This window comes from Equus quagga, chromosome 8 (assembly GCF_021613505.1).
Source record: "Equus quagga isolate Etosha38 chromosome 8, UCLA_HA_Equagga_1.0, whole genome shotgun sequence".
NCBI classification, from domain to species: domain Eukaryota; kingdom Metazoa; phylum Chordata; class Mammalia; order Perissodactyla; family Equidae; genus Equus; species Equus quagga.
The window spans coordinates 82,260,931-82,278,126 of record NC_060274.1 but is presented as its reverse complement, the minus strand read 5'-3'; the positions used below and the strand labels follow the sequence as shown (position 1 = coordinate 82,278,126).

The 17,196-nt window shown below is 43.6% G+C and overlaps 1 protein-coding gene across 3 annotated transcripts in view; it reads right to left on the bottom strand.

Moving 5' to 3' along the window:
- The window catches only part of SNX10 (sorting nexin 10), a 75,902-nt gene extending 66,774 nt beyond the window's left edge, over window positions 1–9,128 (bottom strand). The window contains exon 1 of one of the 3 annotated variants that reach the window (XM_046670425.1): window positions 8,813–9,128. The gene's annotated coding sequence lies outside the window, so the exon portion shown is untranslated. Of the gene's footprint in view, window positions 1–8,659; window positions 8,712–8,812 lie in introns of those variants that run through there. The other 2 variants (XM_046670424.1, XM_046670426.1) reach the window with 2 other exon arrangements.
- Between the last annotated feature and the right edge of the window lie 8,068 nt (window positions 9,129–17,196).

Below are 17,196 nucleotides of genomic sequence, written 5' to 3'. Positions count from 1 at the left end.
CAGGAATGTCCTAAGTGGAAGCCTGACATGATGGCAGTGACTCATCTGGGAATGGGGTGGAGGATGGAGTGACAGGGAGAGAAATCACAGGCAGGGAGCTTCATCAGGGGCCTGCTGGGAAGCACCAGCCAGCAGCAGAGATCACTCAAGGTGGGCAGGGCAATAGAGAAACAGAGCCCAGAGGATTCTGGAAGCAGTGAAATTATTCTGTATGATACTGTAATGGTGGACACGTCACACATTTGCCAAAACCCATAGAGTGTACAACACCATGAGCGAACCTCAATGTAAAGTGTGGACTTTGGGTGATAATCAGTGCCAGCATAGATTCATGGACTGTAAGAACACATGTGCCATTCCGATGCCGAGGTTGATCATAGGGGAGGGGAGGCAGGCAGTGTATAAGCTCTCTGTACTTTCCCTCAATTTTGCTGTGAAACTGCTCTAAAAAATCAAGTCTATTTAAAATATATATAATGAGAGGGGCTGGCCCCGTGGCCGTGTGGTTAAGTTCTCGCACTCCTCTGCAGGCGGTCCAGTGTTTCGTTGGCTCGAGTCCTGGGCGCGGACATGGCACTGCTCATCAAACCACGCTGAGGCAGTGTCCCAACATGCCACAACTAGAAGGACCCACAACAAAGAATATACAACTATGTACCGGGGGGGCTTTGGGGAGAAAAAGGAAAAAATAAAATAAAATCTCAAAAATAAATAAAATAAAATAAAAAATATATATATAATGAGAAAAATTTGGAAACAGGGCATGATGGGGAAAAGGGAACCAAGGGTGACTCACTGGCCAGGTGACTGGAAGACCCAGGTCACCAGCAGAACGAGGAAGTTGGAATGTGGGGGGGGCCTGTTTTTAGAGGTAAGAGAGAAAGCAGGTGAGTTCAATTAGGAAGAAGCTGGGATAATGTAGGACATCCACACGGACCAGTCTCCACACATTTGGAGAACATTTGGGGGCTGAGATAAGAAAAGGGTACAGGTACGCAAATTAGAGACAAAAGTCGGCATTAAATGTTCCTCTTCTAAGCTGAGGGATAAATTCTTTTTCAAAAAGGAAAAGCCTTGCAACACACTGGAAATAACAACCTTTCCACCAAGCTTGCCGCCTCTGTCACAAAGAATTGCCGCCAAGGAGGCAATTTCAGTTATTCTCGAGAACAGCAGCACCACAAATTGTGATCTACTGGTCCAGTTCCAATCTGCCCAAGGAGACATCAGTCCAGACATGAAGACTGGAGAGTAACCTGAGGACCAGCAAGAAGGGGGATTTCACTTTGGGGCGAGGAGTGTCCCCCTAAAAGGAGCAGGAAGAGAATGGGAAAAGCAGTATAGTTGTTCAATACCAAACAGCCTGGCTGGGAACTCTTATTCTGCCCTGTGCCGAGGGAAATTATTTAACCTCTCTGTGCCTCAGTTGCCTGATCTGTAAAAAGAGGATAACTTCCTACCTCATAAATCTGCTGTGAAGACCACATGAGGGAACGTGGAGGCATGGGCCTGGAGTGCAGTGTGTCAGTTGCTGTCACCATTCACTATCTGCCCTAGACTTTTCCAAGACACCCAAGGGGAAAATGCTGAGGTCTCTTCCTCATGATCACAGATTCCTTTAAAAAGATTTTTCTCTTCAAGTCTGTTTTGTCAGAAGGGATAGTAACCTTTACAGGAGTGGAAGATTTTAAACCTATATGCTCCGAAATTTAGCCCACACATGTAAAACGCACACCTTGGCCATTCCCTGGGGCAAATCATTTACCCGTGGATGTCCAGTGCCTGGCCTGGATCCAAGAAGGCTAAGATAAGACATACAGAAAGTCCTTTTACAAGGGAGTAAAATGCCAAAATTCCTTAAACTATTTGCCCGAAGTACTGTCTGTAAGCCAAGGGCACGTGACAGGCGTCTGTCGACAGACTCAGTTTGGCAAACTTCTCAAAACAAAGGTCACAGTTTTTCAAGGTTTCCCAACTGTCAGGGAAATGAGTCAACTAGAAAAAGCCGGCATCCGGTCTGCCCTTCCTTGGCATCATTAAATTGATTTCCTGGTGTAAGAATTTTCATGTGCGTTTGGGCAGAAGGAGCCTAGACTCTCAGAGTCTGATCATCCATAGACGGCTGATACAAAGGCTCCGTGTCTCCCACTCTGAGACGCCAGAACCCAGAGTATGGTAACACCACCCCCCAACCCAGGCGGCCACCTGGGGTGCTGGGGGAACAACTGCCTTCTCCCCAGCTCCTCCAAATGCCACTCCACATTAAGAAGGGCTGCTGTGAGAAAGGGAAGATAACTATCACGTAACAGAAAATTCTTTTTTGTGTGTTTGTATTTATAATTTCTAAGGACCATAGACTCCCCACATGTAAAGCCCCTTGTTCTGCTCCACACTTTGAATGCCCTGGGTTTCTAAGTTTGAGAGAGGAAGGGTGGAGTATCCACAGCCATAGAGGGAAAAGACTCTGGCTCACGTGGCTCTCAGGGGAAAGTGAGGAGGGGGGAGGGGCAGGGCTGAGAGGAGAAGAGAGAGACCCAGGAGCCGGTGGAAGGTCAGGAGCCCCGCACAGGGACTTCTCCACCAACCTAGCAAAGTCCACCGATCCAGCAAGCACGTGGTGGGGTGGATCTCTCCAGCAGTGAGGGGGTTACCCCATCACTATGTCAGGGCTGACACCACGGTGAAAGAGAAAGAACCCTCCCCTGCCACTCCCTGGGGAATTAGCAAAGAACCTGGGAGGGCGAGGAATTCCCCGGGCCATGGGCCTGTCGGTTCTCACCAAGGTTAATTAGTTCTCTAACGAAGAGGAGGCCCCCAGATGACACCTGGGTTAAAAGAGAATGTGTCTTTCTTCCCCAAAACTAGTAAAACATAGTCTGATTTTACTATTTAATATCTAAACACCACATTGAAAAGCAAAGAAGGAAGGGACAGCCACCCCCATTTTGCTTGCACTTTGCAGGTCTTACAGGGCATCTGAGTTGTACCAGTGAAAGGCGACAAACTAGGACTGAAACAACCAAGCGGCAGTGGACAATGCGGCTGTGCCTCCCCCAGACACACCCCCAGTGCTTTGAAACTGGTCCCCAGAAGGTCATGCTCGTGCATGTGAACCCCACTCTGACCCTCTCCTACCCACCCCACTCACGGCCATAGCATCAGTCTCAGCAGTGTATAGCGACAATCCAGTCCACATGGCAGGGCTGAGCAAACCGAGGGAGCGACATGCTCCAATTTACGTTCTTTAAAAGATTGCTCTGGCCGCCTTTGGGAAATCGGGCTGCAGGGGAGCAAAGCGGGACGAGAGACTTGATCCGAAGCTAACACGAAAGCGCCTTACAGCAGCCTGAGTTAATGGGGAGTTGGCAGGCGGACAGAATGGGACAATCAACCACAACCTTGAGATGGCTCAGGTGTGGATGAAGACGAGAAAGGGCTCCCAGGTTTCTGACCCGGACAAATGAGTGGATGGCAGTAAGAATATATTCAGATAGGGAAGGCTGGAGGAGAAGCTGTTGGGAGGGAGAGTGGGGAGCAGAGGAGGAATGACCAAGAAGCCAAAGAAGCTCAAGTTTCCAAGCCCGCATCTGCCCAGACGGCCCCTGTGGTCCTCACCTCACTTTGCATTCACAATGCTGTGTTCTTTTTCTTAAAGAGGGCCCCTAAACTGTCTAAGTGGTAGACCCTACAAAACTGGGGAGAGGATGATCAACAACGTTGGGCAAGTTAATTTAAATGTCTGGGACACATCCAAGGAGCTACAGTCAAATTCCACGTTAAATGTATAAACCTAAAGCTCACAGGAGAGGGCTGTGGACATGTGCATCAAGGAATTAGTGGTTTAAACCACGGAATATATTTCTTAAGTGCAGTTTTTAACTGCACAGGTGGATAATATGAGACCTGGACTGTCAAAGCCAGAAAGCCCAAATTAGACATTTCCTGGGGCGGGGTATGCTGAGAAAATACCAAGGAAAGGGTAACAGAACTAGTTTTGCGCTACATTCAGGAAACAAAACTGAGAGATGAATGCTGATATTTTTTTAAACGCTTAATGACCACATAATACAGGGTAAATGAACTTCTGAACTGAGCGATTTTCTTGCTATATACTATTCTTGCCTTCAAGAATGGAGGCTGGGGCAAATCTTTGGAACAACTAGGAAAGCATGGCTGAGAAAAGTCGCCTGGAAATCCAGAGGACTGGGTCCTCCACACCAGGAGGCAGGACGGCCCTGTTAACACTTCAAGTCATTTTATGTCATTTTTTTTTATCACAGGCATTCTTAAGTATTGCTTTTTTTCAGTACTAGCTACTCATTATCTTGAAAAAATAAAAGATTTATTGTTTTGGCACTTTTTTTGTAAGTTTAAAATTATTTCAAAATTTAAAAGTTTAAAAAAAATAGGAATCTAATGGTGAAATCCTCCATGCTATCATTCCCCTTCTAATTCCACCCCCCAAAGGTAATACAGGTAGCGGCACATCCTTCCAGACTCTTTTTTTTTTTCTTTCAGAAAATAAGATCATGCTATACCCACTGCTCTGCATTTTGCTTTCATTTCCTAATATATTATAGACATTCTCCATATCAGTTCATTTATAGCAACTTCCTCCTTTGTTCAAGTAGGCAAGTATTTTTGAGGGACAAAGTCCTAGAAATGGAACTGATGCATCAGAAAGAATGCAAATTTTTGAATGTTATAAATACTGCCAAAGTGCCTTCCCAAAATGTTGTACCAATTATACTCCCCCCGAAAGTATCTGGTGACAAGCTACTTTCTCACACCCTCACCAATACTGAATGTTATCAACCTAAGCCAAAATAGTTGCATAGATGTTTTTAATCCATGGTTATCAGATTATTAATGAGGTTAAGCATTTTTATATACATATATTACCTATTGACAGCCTTTGCCCATATTTCCATTGGATTATTTTTTTTCCTATTGATTCCTAAGAGTTCATGTCTATTATAAATATTGCAACTATTTGTTTTACTACTTTGCCATCTGCCTTTTAAGTTTGTGTGTGGCATCTTTTTCCTTATAGAAATATAATGTTTCATGAAGTTCAGTCACTATTTTCCTTTAGGTTTTCTGAGTTTCACTAAACCTGGTGAGGTCTTTCCTACTCCAGAGTTATTTTTCAAAAACATCTTATATATGTATATATTTTAATATCTGTAATTTTGGTTTTGACATTTAATCTTTAATCTAAATAGAATTTACTTTTGTGAATGGTGTGAGGCATAGACCTCATTTTTTCCTGAATGGACAGCCAACTGTCCCCACACTTGACCACGGTCAGTTTTATCGTACACTCAGTTCCTATCTTTACAATGCAACCATTTCTGGACTTCTGTTCCCAGTCCTACGTGACATATTTTCATGTCAGACTGAACAATACATTTCAAAATGTATTGCCTATTAGTACAAATCTGTTTTTCTAGGTAAACGGTATCAGTTTGTAAAAATTAAGTGGAAGTTAAAAGGCTGCCTAAACTACTAAAGGTCTCATAACCTATTAGTCTTCTGTAGTCACTGGAGCATCAACCATCGGCCAGGAAGCGTACTGCCCAGTGATTCGCACACTACACAAGAAAGTTCAGACTTCATGGAATTTTGTTTGAATTTACAAATCTCTCGGCAAAAACTTTCCAACACTACAATTCTACCAAGAGGCCAGAATGCCCCTCTTGTGCCTCAACTAACGCATGTTCTGAATCTTTCCTCATCTTCTCCCCACTTTTTATCCTCCTGGCTCATATATTCCAGAGTTGTGGATTATGATCCTAAATCATAGTAAAGTGGTTCCGCGAACAAGATGACATGCCAAAGGATGTTGTCGTTTGACAGCCATGTCCAGGAAGCTTTGCTGGTCTCTCACACACTGTGGCAGCCTAGTGGGAGAGTCGAGAGTCTTCTGGCATTTCATAACTTATTCACTTGGCACCATTTATTCTAAAGGGAAATACTGGGGTATGATGGAAAGAATGTGAGACTGGAAGTCAGAAGACCTGTATTTTAGTCCTCTTTCGACTTCTAATTAGCTCTGTAGTTCAAATTAAGTTCTTCTGCCTCTCCACTGGGCTTCAGTTGCCTCATTTGTAAAATGAGATTACTGGAATAGAACAGTCATTACCGACCTCTCTTTCCACTATCGGTGACCCCTTAAGAATCTAAAGTAAGCTGTGGATTCTCTCCCCCAGGAAAAACGCTCTTTTGCACAAGAATGAAATCATACATTGTCAGGGGGTTCACAGGCTCCCTAAAGCCCACCTCTGTATTCCCAAGGTCAAGACCACTGAGAGCTACCGCAAGCTTTTAAAAATAACAGAGAATACAACAGAAACGTATACAGAATCACAAAACCTTAAGCAAAGCTGCATCATTTACAGAACTAAAAGCATCCCCTCTGCAGAGACTGGGAGGAGGGAGTGGCTACTCAGGGAGAAACAAACGAAAGTGCCAATTCAGAGTCGCCCTTGATGGAGGCCTGGCTGTGCCCTTTATATACCTCCATGGGGGAGTGGCAGACAGCACTCACTCCAGAGCCGGGCTGCCTAGTGCAAATCTTGGCTCCATCATTTACTACTTGTCTGACTTACGCTCTATGCCTCAGTTTCTTCATTTAAAAAAAAAATGGGGTGGGGGATAAAAACAGGACCTATCTCAAGGATTGTTAATATCCCTAGGGTCCTTGAAATAGGGCCTGACACACACTAAGCCCTAAATAACTATTAGCTATGACAGAAATCTGAGACACATTTGCTGGGTGGTTAAAATTTTCAGGTGAGAGTTTAGAGAAGTCACAAATATCTTGATGCCTTAGTTTTCCCAGATGTAAATAGGATCTGCTTCATCAGTTAGCTGTGAGGATTGAGACAGCCACATAAAAACTCTTTTCACAATGCCAAGTGCATAATAAGTGTTCAATAAATGTCAGCTATTATTACCAATTCTGGGAGACAAGGATTTTCACTACCTTTTTAATTTCTCAATAAAGGATAAATCAGACTTAGAGAGGTTAAGTGCCCTCCTGATAGTTCCTAGGTGCCAAGATTTCAACTGCCAGGAGTCTGAAACCAGTTGTAACCACTACCTCGTACAGTCTCTTATTTGAACAGGGCTGAGAGAACAGAAAAGCTGATTCATACCTACTAGACTACCAAGAGAAAGAAAGAGGTCGGTGATAACAGTCCAAAATTTGGGGTATTCTCCATGGAGGTCAACCACAACTTTGGCCAAAAGCCCTTCTTTGCCACTCTTAGAAATGAAAGTCTGAAAAGGCTGGACCCTGGGCCAACCAATTCTAAGCCCTTCACCAGTGGTAGTTAAACCACAGCCCAGACACCAAAAGGAAAAAGAAGCCATTTCCCACAATAGCATAACTAACAAAGTGAACCCTTTAAAATGAAAGTAGAGACCCTAGGGCTGAGAAAAGATATCAAGAGTGCTCCAAAGTCACGGAAAATTGCTGTAGGAGAACACAAACGTTAGTCTTTAATTAATACACTTTTATTTGGAAAAGAATGAAGGTGTTTATTGCTATTTTTCGGATACCAAGCTCCAGGAGGCCTTCCAAGAAGTAAAAGAAGAGGAAGTTGGTACCACAACCCACAGTGGTCGGGAGAGAAGCAGGCTGCCAGTCAAGAGAACCCTGATGATGAGCAAGTCCCCATTCTTTCAACATCCATCTCCTTACTAGTGTAATAGTAAGGTCGGAAGTGAGAATGCAACGGGCTAGCAGAAGAAACAGGACGATCAGTTAAACACAAGCCAGTGCTAATCACGTTACTTCACATCTTCATGTCCTTACAAGTATTTTATTTTTGTATATTCCAAATAGCCCCATTAGTCAATCTTAAATCTACCATTCCTTAAAAAGAAAAAAAGAAAAAGCCTTAGGAATAGGTATCATCGGAAGCGATGGACGAGGAGGCTGGAGCCTTCACCTCTCCTCACCTCCGCCGTGGGACTGAGGAGCCAACCCACCTCACCCCCCGGCCCAGCGTAGAGGAGAGAGTCTACACCGGCCGCCCGTCCCCGGCGGTGGGGAGAACTCTGCAGCAGCAGTCAGCAGCCCACCAGAATCGAGGCGTTCCTTCTGCTCCCGTCTGGGTGAATAACTGCCCTCCAGGGCCTCAGTTTCCCTGTCCTACAGGATCACGGGAAGGCCTCCTTCCTGCTCTAAATTGCTAATTCCATTATTCTTACAGGAAAACGCCTCTTGTAGAAATAGACGCCCTTCCTTTCAAGCATGCTCTACGTCCCCGTGGCCATGCCCCTCAACAACCCGCATGTATGATTCATCAGAACTGGCAATCAGGCTGTTGCTTTCACGTGGTACCAAACCTGGTAATCCCTCAACGTGGATTTTCTCTTGGGCCTTTTCCCTCAATCGCACAATTCCACGAAAAACCCCTGCCCACCCCTCCCGATTTCTAAACTCAAAGCTACCCTTTCATGAATAAAAAACATACCCGCCCATACCCGGCCTCGCGTAAGGTGCCACAGCACCTTTTCCGGCATCCAGGGTTCCATCTCTGCCCCACCCTCTCCCCGGGGTGTCTCTTTAGCCGTGACCCCCCTGGATCAATATGTTCCATGCCCTCCCCTGGCAAGCAAACCAACCATTTCGTCCTCCCCCGCACACCTCGGCTGCAAAGGAGGCAGCTCCCGGCTCCGCTCCCGGGAGACGCAAACCTCTTCCCAGCTCGCAGGGAGCGGCAGCTGGGCGCAGCGGGAAGGGCCCCGTGCCCCTGGAAAGGAAAGGGCGGCCGGCTCGCCCCCCGGTCGCGGTCCTCACCCCCGGCGGCGCGGAGAAGGCCTCCCCAGCCGGTCTCCTGTCACTTACGGGCGACTCCTCCGGGCAGAGCCGAGCAGCTCACGGCCAGCGCGCAGGCGGGCGGCGGAGTTTGCTGACTCAAAGGCGCGGCGGCGAGCGCCCAGGAGCGCCCCCGAGCGCAGCCCCGCGCTCCTCGCGCACGTCACGGTCCCGCGCCCGCGCCCGCGCCCAGCAGGTCGCCCGGCCTCCCGCTGCCGCCGCCGCAGCCACCAGCACAGGTGCGGCCCCGCGTCCCTGGCCGCGCCAGCCCTCCGCCCAAGGAAGCCGAGGCGGCCCCGCAGCCGGCCGCTGGGGGGCGCCGGGGCGCTCCGGAACCCGGATACAGCCTCCCGCGGCCGCAGATCGGGCTGGAGGGGAAGTAGCCGCACGTGTCCAGTCGCCGAGCTAAGATGTGCAAGCGGCACCCTTTGGAATCAGCCCTTGAAAGCCACCTTGAGCTTGCTAACCCCGCCCCCTTAGTTATGGGGAGGATTGCTGAAGGGAGGGAGCGCTGGCCCGACTTTGTGATAAACGAGGATGGTAGAATGTAGGTGGTGGGCATATGGATGGGCACTGAAAAATTCAACTTTTCTGTATATTTGAAATCTTTCATAATAAAACTTTTAGGGAAAAGGTATGAGATCTGCCAAGGGGCCTGAATCAGGAATCCATTTCCCAAATGGCACCTTGAGCTGGGTCTGACCCAGCTGTTTGCGTTGTTAAAAAACAAAATTCAACTGAGTAAATTTCAAAGATCTTTTTGGCTTATTCAATGATTCATGAATGAGGCAGCATCTCACCTAGCAGATAGCAGGAGCTCCGAGAAGCTGTACAAAATGAAAGACTTTTATAGTCCAAAGAAGCGGGACAAGGAAGTTACACTAGCAAATTTCGGATTGGTCGTGGCAAGGTCACTTTCCTTTAGGGGATGGCAGGGGTCTATCAGGAAGAGGACCTCACTGGTGCTGACCAGGTAATTCCGGATTGACTGGTTTGAGCTTCCATTCCTGGGAGAGGCAGAAACTGTAGTTGAGTATTAAGTCTCTGTTGGGTGATTCCATTTTTGGCCTGTTGTCTCCTTTTTAACAGTCCGGAAAACTGCAACAATCACTTAAACTGCTAATGGGTGATTACATGACAGAATAACAAGCGTAGCCTAATTTTTCATTTTTCAAGGATGAATTTTCCCATTAGACACAGCCAGGCTGCCAGTTACCATTCAGGGCCACTCCAAGCCTAACTGAAAATGTGCCCGTCTATCCTCCACACCTAAATTGGCTTTGCATAACGAAACTTCTAACTCTACAATGTTGTGTTTTAACATCTTGGATCCTGAACTTGCATCACTGAATCTTTTTTTTTTTTTTAGGAAGATTAGCCCTGAGCTAATATCTGCTCCCTATCCTCCTCTTTTTGCTGAGGAAGGCTGGCCCTGAACTAACATCCATGCCCATCTTCCTCTACTTTATATGTGGGATGCCTACCACAGCATGGCTTGCCAAGCAGTGCCATGTCTGCACCAGGGATCTGAACCTGCGAACTCCAGGCTGCGGAAGCGGAAAGTGTGCACTTAACCACTGCGCCACCAGGCCGCCCCAACATCACTGAATCTTGAATCACTGGTACTTAATTTCCTAAAATTGCACCCAAGTCATAACACAAGTGAATGTAAACATGATCACTTTTGAAAATCAAATTAAAATGTATTTTTCAAAATGCTTGTCCTTATGCTCCACAAAGAAAAGCATTGACTGGAAGATAAAATGCAGCCTGTGTCTAAGATCCTAAGAGATTCTGCAAAATTAAAAACTTTCTGAATGTATTAAGAGCATGACCTTACAACTGTGGATAGAGCAGCAAAAGACCTTTGGGTAGTCTATCGGAGGTCATTTAAGTGTCTGTTAGAAGTATGGCCCTAACAGAAAGGAAGGCTGTGAAAAGAATTCAGAGTAGAATTAAGTAATAATGGGTTGTTTTAATCCAGCCCAGCGGGGTAGCAGCTGGATGTGTTTCTGGTTTTCAGAATTGTAGCGCGCAACCTGAAGGCATGGAGCTAAGCTAAGTGATCGCCACACTTTTTAAGTTGACATTTTTCTTATACCATCAGTGGACAGGTAAAAACCTGAGACTCTCTGGTGCTTAAGAAACCCTAGCCTGCTGATAAAATCACCATAAAATTGCTTTCAAGAAGAAATTCTTTTACCTAGACAGATCCTGCCTCAAAGGTGGTTTCTAGGGTCAGGTTAACTAGGGTCAAACCCTAGCTTTAGCATCTCCCACTGTGTGATCCTGAGAAAATAAACTTTCTGGGCCTCATTTTCCCATCTTAAAAAAGGGGGGTAATAATAATAGCAACCCAGTCCCATAGGGTTGTTGCGGGGGTTAAATGAAATAATCCAGGCAAAACTCTTGCAACTGTGCTGGGTACACAGTAAGTGCTCAATAAATTTTATTTTTTATTACAGCTCTTTTATTATAACTGTGATTATAACTTGATCCTCTTCTCTAATCTCTTCCGTCTCCAGGCTAAGTGCCCTTAGTTAGTCATATTAAGGAATGCCACCTCCACCCCTTGCCTCTAACTCAAAAGTCAGTAAGGAGACACCAAGCCCCTCCTCCATCTCCTGGGGAAATTGCAGACAGTAAATCCACAGACGGTGAAAATGGAAGTTGCCTGACTTGATATTCAGATATTGTAATTAACTGATACTATACTATGCAACACTACATTAAAAACTCTCTAAATTTACATAAATGGTCCTGCCTTCTTGAGAAACACTGTCGTGGTAGATATTCATAATGTACGGAAGATGGTTTTTATCATTCATCACCCCACCAATAATGGGATGTAAGCAAAAAACTATAAACAAATGACAAGTAAATTGGATTTTTGATTTCTGATCTTACAATCATAATCTTTTTTCAATATTGTGAACACATGCAGATCAAGGTGGATAAAAATAACCACTCGACTATCAAATCTAATGTGCTTTTCAAAATACCTCTCTTATGCACCCCTCCCAAAAAAAGACTAGAAAAAGTTTTGAGGCTGATTACCTATTTGTAACATAAAGGGGTTGAGACTTCTCATCCATCTACCCACCCCTCCATCTTCCTTGTTTCTGTTAGTGGACTCCTGGTCTCTCAGTTAACACCCCAAACCTGCTCACCTCGGCACTGCCTCTGACCTGCTCCATTCCCCTGGTCCACTCAAATCCGAGTCTCATACCTTTCATCGTGGTCAGATCTTGGTGTTACTCACCTTCTGCTTTCCAATCTCCTGTCCAAATTCTCAATTCTCTCAGAATCCTGCAACAGACTCTCTACAGTGATCCAATTTAGTGGTTTTCGCATGTTTTTAACGATGGGATCCTTTCTTCAAATGAACCCCATTTATAAAATAGAGAAAAACGGTATTTTATCAGTGTACATTTATTTGAAGAATTTGATTTTGTAACATTTGTTTTTCAGAAAGAAATCCATGCCCACCAGAAACTGCTTTGTTGAACACCAACGTTTGAAATCAGGGGTTTGTGAATGATTGTTAGAAGGTCCTATCAGGCTAACATCTAATTTATTCCTCTATTTGATTGCTCAACATTGAGAAAATCCTAATTTACTTAGAGAAGTACTTGTAAATAGTAACAGTCTGCAAACAGTTTAAGATTTTCTTCGATTTAAACTATTCAGGAGTTTAAAAGAGGAGAAGTTGAAATTTTTGTTTCAAAGATGAAGCACTAAAGTAGCACATCCTCATGCTTTATCGCAAATAGAAAAGCAGATAAGAAGACCGATATTTACAAGTGCTCAGCTGTCTATAATGAGAATTATCGCCCTATGACGTGCTGTGTGTGCACTCGTCTTTACACAACTGTATCAGAAAAAACTCCTGTCTTTCTGCTTTACTCTCACACTGCTACCACGCTCACAACACTTCTGACACCAGACGTGGTGGTTTCCCACACATCAAGTAATTGCAACACCAGCTGGGTGTCCTATGACTCAATTCAATTCTGACACTATCTACCTGGAATTAGCATCAGACCCACAGGCTAAGTGTTCACTCCCACAAGACTGCACTGTTCAGGCACCAATCACGAGATCCAGGTTGTCACCTGTACTTCTGACCCACCAGCTATAGGTCAGAGTTCTCATGATCCCCTCCTTGGGTTTAATAATTTGCTAGAATGGCTCACAAAACTCAGGGAAACACTTACGTTTACTGACTTATTATATAATAAAGGATATGATAAAGTATACAGATGAAGAGGTACATAAGGCGAGGTCTGGAAGGGTCCCAAGTACAGGAGCTTCTGTCCCTATGACATTGGGCTGTGCCACACTCTCAGCATGTAGATGTGTTCACAGACTCAGCAGCTCTCTGAGCCCCTCGTTTCAGGGTTCTTATGGAAGCTTGCTCACACAGACATGGGCGATTGTTATTCAGTCTCCAGTCCCTCCCCTTCCTGGAGGACAGAGCATGAAGTGGAAAGTTTCAAGCTTCTAATCATGGCTTGGTATTTCTGGCGACCAGCCTCCATCCTGAAGCTCTCCAGGAGCCCACCAAATGTCTCCTCAGTAGGGATTGCACCCAGGATCTTGGAAATTCCTAGAGATTTAGGTGCTCTAAATCGAGACCAAATAGCAGAACAGAAGCTCTCCTAGTGTTCATAACACTTAGGAAATTACAAGGCTTTCAGGAGCTCTGTGCCAAGAACTGGGGGCAGAGACCAATAGATTTTTTTCCCCCTATTTTTTTACAAGTGACTAGAGCACACACCAAGTGGAGAGGCGGGCACCTTGCCCAGTACTCCACGGGACCCACCCATGGGATGCATGCTGTGGTTATGTCCTGTTCATTATTCTGCTCTATCAAAATAGCTTCATTCTGTACAAAAAAAAAAAGGAAAGAAAATACCCAAAAAAGCTTCACATCATCAAACACTGCATTTTCAAAGCATTGGTTTCAATGGCAAATTTTATTTTATTATTACAAACTAAAAATAATAAATTGGTTGGTTAAAACTGACCAAAAACAATCAAAGCTTAGCATTACTGAGCATGTCTTGAACATAAGTCCAGTCCCAAGTCATCTAATTTCTAAGCCTTTGATATAAATCGCTGGATGGTCTAAGTAGCACCAACAGTCAACCAAAGAATGAAAGGCCGATGGAGAAGCTATCCCCTTGGATGGGGCAGCTGGGGGTTCCTGCTCTGCATGTGCTGTAGCCTTTATTTTATATACATGCTTATGCACTTCGTACTAATTCTGGATCCTGGGTGCGTTACAGTCGACAGCCATGTGGAGGTAGTAGAGTGCAGTGGTTAAGGCTCCAGAGCCAAAAGCTGCAGTCTAATCCCAAAGCTTCTGCTTAACAGCCAGATGACCTTGGGCAACTCATTTCATTCTCCAAGCCTCAGTTTTCTTATCTGTGAAATAATACCTACCCAGCAGGATGGGAGTTAGGAGAGAACGTATACAAATAAGTTAGCCCAGTGCTGCAGCAGAGTAAGAGCAAGCTTCGTAAATATTACTCAGACATTATTGTCGCTAAGGCACATTTCATCTTTCCTGAATAAATAAATGGTCGCCTAACATTCAAATCTCATAGTGACAACTCTTGCAGAAGAGGACATGCTTATACTGATACAATTTTCTGTGAATAAACATGTACAGGCATAAATTTTGTTAAATAACCAGCTTGTGTATAGTATGAAGTATCTCTGAAAGGATACACTTTGGTGAGGAGAAATGGAGACAGGGGAGGCGCAAGATGGGGAGCAAGATTACTTTTCACTCTACACACTTCTGAACCTTTCAAATATTATAGAGTGCATTCAAAAATATGTAAACAAAGTAAGAGACAAGCACTAACGACCTGGACAATTCACGAAAGACGAAGTACCAACAGCTAATAAACTGTAAAAGGAGAATCCATTTTTCAACTGTTAGCTTAGTCAAAAATTTTCAGTTGAGAGTATCACATTTGACAACAGGTATTTTCATGCTCTGCTCATGAGAGTATAAATTGGAAAAACAGTTTTGGAGAACAAGTTGGCAGTGTCCTAGCAAACTAAAATTGTGCATACCCTGTAGGCCAACAATGCCACTTCTCAGCATCTCTCCTACAGAAAAGCTCACACATGTGACTGAGAATAGGTGTGTACAAGGATGGGCACTGCAGCGTTGTTTGTGACAGCCAAAACCTGGAAGCAAGCTCAGTGTCCACCAATAAGGGAATGTTTAAATAATCTACTGCACAGCGACAGCGTGGAATATACTATGCATCAAAGAAAAGAATGAGGTATGTCTATGTGCACCGACATCAAAAGAGTTTCAAGACATATTAAGTGAAAAAGCAAAATAGAAAATAATATAATGTGCTACTATTTATATAAAAGAGGTTTAAACTTACAAATCTTGTTCCGTTTATAAATGTGCATATATTTCTGTCTGTGAATATATAGTCAAGAGGGACAGCCTCAAACTTGTAACACATGTTACCTGGAGAAGAAAGACCCAGCACTGGTGCTGGCCCGTGTAACAGCTTTGTGAGAATTTTTCAAAGGCTCCCTTTCTTCCAGATAATTTCCCATCATCTGCTGGAAAATTTTCATTAAAAAATGTAAAAACTTACTCCCTTGTGATTAATGCCCCCTAGAGTGTTCAGGGTATCACCTGCACAGTCACGCTCTGCGGTCCTGGAAGACGTGCTCTTTATGTGTAATAACTGGTCATTTTACTGTGGGACTGAGGTCCAGTTTTATTCTGAGGTCTATACAAAATAAGGTAACTTGACCACATGGATAGTTTTCAATGTGTTACAATTTAGCATATAACACATTTCAGCGGACAAAGGCCAGTGCAGTGAGATTTGGGGGTATGTCACTGCCAACATCATAGACTTACTCCTGCCGAGTGAAGAAATGAGCAGCAGCAAAGCTTGGGGACCCGACAAGACAAATTACCTCTCAAATCCTGCCTTTCAGAAGGCAGGAATGCAACAAATTCTTGTATAACAGAGTATCATTTCTCAGTGGTACCAGGCATCCATTTTCTTGCCTCTTTATGTTTCAAATCATGTTTTGGAGGCACCAGGAACTGGTAAAGCATTTGCAGCAACTGCTCGTGGCAGCTTAGAACGTTTTGCAATATTACACAATTCAAACAGCCATTAAATTCTGTCTGTGTGGGTTTACACATAACGTGGGTGATATGTGATAGTGATTGTTTATACTCGCAACTAAATTGGCACTGAACGTTAGAATTGCAAAGAATTTTGTTTGTATGAAAATATTAAATAATATTTCATTAATTTTTCAAAAAGTCAAATTAAAAATTGTCAGCTTATGGAAATAATTTAATTAGCAGATTTTTCTTTATTAAATATAATTTATTTTTGCTTTTTAATTTGAATAAGTGATATTGAATGTTTTAGAAGAATAACTTTCGAAAAACACCTGAAACTTCTGATAAAAATATATTCAAATTTTGTTCATTTTGATTATAGTTATATCTTATTTTTTGTTCTTTAGAGCATTACTGTCGATAGAAGACAAATGATGTGAAAAATCTTCATTATAATAATAAAATTAATGATTTAGCTAAAATAAACAAGAAAAATAACTATGAAATATTTAATAATTTATGAATTATGAAAGTATTTATTTTATCCCTCATGCAAACATCACCAGTCTATCAAGAGAACACCCAGACATGTGCAATAATATTACATTTAGTCATCTTTGATATTTTATTAAATGTCAATCACATAAAGACATGACTATGAACATATTTTTCAATTTTGACATTGAGAAGGTAGATCTGTCAAGGTAAAAGAATAGATTATATTTCATTTAACAGTTTGTCAGCTTGATTTATAACTTGTAAATATTTAGAGATATGATATGTATTCTCCATTTTACTCTCTGCCCAGGGCCTATAAATGTTTGGGGAATATATATATACATATTTAATAAAATTAACAAATTAACATCACACCATACAGAACTATAATTTCAAGATGCATCATAGACTTAAATGCAAAGGGTAAAACTAGTAAGCTTCTGCATGAGTATTTAGGATGCTATTTGTTGAACTTAAAACAGGGCATAGGGGCCGGCCCCGTGGCCAAGTGGTTAAGTTTGCGTGCTCTGTTTCGGCAGCCTGTGGTTTCACCAGTTTGGATCCTGGGCGCAGACATGGCACCGCTCCTCAGGCCATGCTGAGGTGACGTCCCACACGCCACAACTAGAAGGACCCACAACTAAAATATACAACTATGTACTGGGGGTATTGGAGGAGAAAAAGCGGGGAAAAAAAAATATTGGCAACAGTTGTTAGCTCAGGTGCCAATCTTTAAAAG